The sequence below is a fragment of the Rattus rattus genome, chromosome 3, assembly GCF_011064425.1.
Source record: "Rattus rattus isolate New Zealand chromosome 3, Rrattus_CSIRO_v1, whole genome shotgun sequence".
Classification (NCBI taxonomy): Eukaryota; Metazoa; Chordata; class Mammalia; order Rodentia; family Muridae; genus Rattus; species Rattus rattus.
In genome coordinates this window covers 72,849,632-72,852,680 of record NC_046156.1, presented here as the reverse complement: position 1 = coordinate 72,852,680, position 3,049 = coordinate 72,849,632, and the positions used below count along the sequence as shown (strand labels likewise).

At 34.2% G+C, this 3,049-nt stretch overlaps 1 protein-coding gene across 3 annotated transcripts in view; it reads right to left on the bottom strand.

The window, feature by feature from the left end:
• Positions 1 to 1,886: 1,886 nt before the first annotated feature.
• The window catches only part of Gria2 (glutamate ionotropic receptor AMPA type subunit 2), a 115,574-nt gene continuing 114,411 nt past the window's right edge, over positions 1,887 to 3,049 (bottom strand). For all 3 annotated transcript variants that reach the window (XM_032898200.1, XM_032898201.1, XM_032898202.1), the window contains one exon: positions 1,887 to 3,049. This exon is cut by the window's right edge and continues 1,782 nt beyond it. The gene's annotated coding sequence lies outside the window, so the exon portion shown is untranslated.

Below are 3,049 nucleotides of genomic sequence, written 5' to 3'. Positions count from 1 at the left end.
AACCAACACTGTTGGATCAAAATACGTGTGTAATGCAGACATGGAGATTAACAGACTCCAAATTAAGTTTCTCTTTCATTTGAGATATTCTTAGACCTTCGTTATGGTCATTAAGAAGACGTTGAAAATTTCAGTCCTGCCTTTGACAAAGTGAACTGCATTGTACGTATTCTCAAAGCAAAACCTCTCATAATGCAAGTCATAGCTAGATGAACCACGTGAGGGAGGATGCAATGGAATAAGACGGATGAACTGAGAGACTGTCAGAAGTATAGTAAGTGACAAATGTCACTGGTATCTAAGACTACAAAGAGAATGTAAAATATAAAGCAAGAAGGGGATACAGACAGGACACAAAACATCAGCAAATTCTTCACGATCCACATTAGCTCTAGGCACTTCTTTAGAGCTTGTGGCAATTTTCTTAGATGTCTTGTTTACAGAGATGTATTTGAACCTCCATAGGCTTGGAGTGTCATGTTCTGTCCATGGGTTGTTCTTTCAAAACATAAAGTGTAATTATTGAGGGTCTAACAAAATGTCTTGTGTCATGGTTTTACCCAAACAATTAAAAGCTTAAAAAAAAGATTTAGTTTAATATTTCCCACACCATCTAGTGTGCCCTCAAACTTTTGTTCAGCGTCTCAGAGCAGTCTGTGCATACTTACCCATCCTTGGTGCTGGCGAGGTAAATTAAACCAGTTTTAAGTCTCAGAGCACCTTGTACATCTTTCCATAGTTAATGCATTATTTGCAACATTCAGGCACTTCCTTTAATAAGCTTCTTGTGAATCTATCCATAAAGATTTGTCAAGCTTACCTAATCAAGTATCCAAAGTTAATGCTCTACTGTTATTAATGCATATATTTCCAACTAATCTTGGTGTTATCAACACATCAAGTCATTCAATCAAACTCCTGCATGTTCCATAGAAATTAAAACTTGAAAGGTACATTTGACCTAACTGCACTGCCTTTCAGTTGACCATCCAAAAGAAATGCACAATCGACTTTGTCAGCAGAAAACAAGTTTAGATACACAGAAGTTCATTCCACATGAGAGTCATCGAATTGTTGTATTATGTAGATGAGTACCTCAGAATGCCATTAGGTAAAGCATGGAAGAAAGTGGAGAAGTTGGTATATTGTCATCTAATGTGTAACGAACCACAAAGAGGTTCTTTTTAAAAAAAACTTTTAATGATATTGTTGGTACTGGAGAATTGTTCAGTGGTTTAAGAAGGAACACTTGCAGTGGACCCAGGCTAGTTTCCCGCAAACCATATTGGGAGCTCCCAAACACCTATGAACCCCCCCCAACTCTAGCTCTGATATAATTGGCCTCACCCCTGTAATCAGCAGGCACCTGCACTCACTGGCACCTTCCCACAGCAGGCACACACATACGTACACTTAGTTTAAAAATAAAAATTAATGATATCATTAAGAAATGGTTGGTGGTAACTCTTTTTTTACCGGAATATTGCCAGTAATTCTCTTCTTTTTCTCCGAGTACTATCATGATCATCAAAATATCCATAGTACTTACAGATTAGAAATGCAAAATTACTGTATTTTAAGCAGATTCGCCTTTATATTGGCGTGTTAAATACTTGATACATTTAAATATAAAACTTTGACAAATTTATGTGAAAGTTAGGAGAACTGTCATGTTAGAATAATTTTGGAGAACATGTAAATAGGATTGTGTAAATATTCAATTTGTGAAAACTGGTTAAAATGAAAGAATTTTTAAGTCAAATAATAAATGGTCAGTTTTTAAAAATCAAACCATATTTTAAAGCAAGTTACTTCCCTGCTCTTTAATATGAGTACCATAGCAAATGAGAGGACTGCACAAGGAAGGCTGAAGTACACAATGCCTGTATGCAGAATTGGTGATTTAATCAATTGCCACATTTCTCTCTATGTCCAAAGCGCTTAAGGAGCATGACGTACCACAACTACCAATTCTCTTCATTTAAATTAAAAAGACATTCTGCCTTGACTCTATCATACTTTTCTGACAAACTGAGCAGAGATGCCCTCCTTCACTACAAACATCTAGATTTATTTGGGAAGAATATAAGATACACTTTCTGTTTTCTCATTATTAGATTGATGTACCATTGAGGAAAAACAGAATAAAAAGATGTTGGCGTTTTATAAGAACATATTTTATGTATGACTGAAGTTTCCACAACACTCTGAAAAAGCCATCAGATGTTAGATTTAAAAATAAAATCAAAAGCATTTTCTGACATAGTACACATGAAAAAATTGGAAATCCCAGTTTCTTCAATAGAAGTTGTAGAAAGTGTTTGTCTCCTTGAAGTACGACACCCACTTAACACAGCAGAGAATAAGGTACTATACTGTAAACAAAATGTACATTAAAGGACAATTGTAAATTTACATAAGAATAGTTCATAATTATTTTGGTCTTTCCATAACAGTTTATATAAAATGAATTAAAAAAAACCTTGAGATAGCTGTCACCACTCTTATTTGAGCATTTATCACTTCTATGCACAGACACATGTATACAGCAATATACTGATGCATTGTTACATGGATATTGAACTAGGTTTTACTGCCTAAGACTGAGCTCTGTGTTAGCCAATCAACATTATCCACACTTGAGATACTCTTACATTATATGTTCTTGTCATGTCATATCTATAAAAACATGAAAATATAACTTTACATTATTTCGATTATTTACATTAGTTCAAGCTTGACAGAGAAAAATTGATAAGCTCAATTTTTGGAAGAGTAGGCCCAGAGGTACAATAAATAGCATTGATTGTATATAGTCATCTTTTTTTAAAATAATTTTTAAAAACTAATTTTAAGTACAATATGGAAATAATTAGTCTGCAATTTGGTCATTCTAGCATTTATTATTAAAACTTAAAATGTACCTCCAGCATCCCTGATGAGTAATGCACTCAAATTATTTTGAATGATCTCGGAATTTATAGGAGGGATGGTAAAATTTAGTGAAGATCATCAGGAACTACATGTTACCATGTAGAATGCAAGTGGC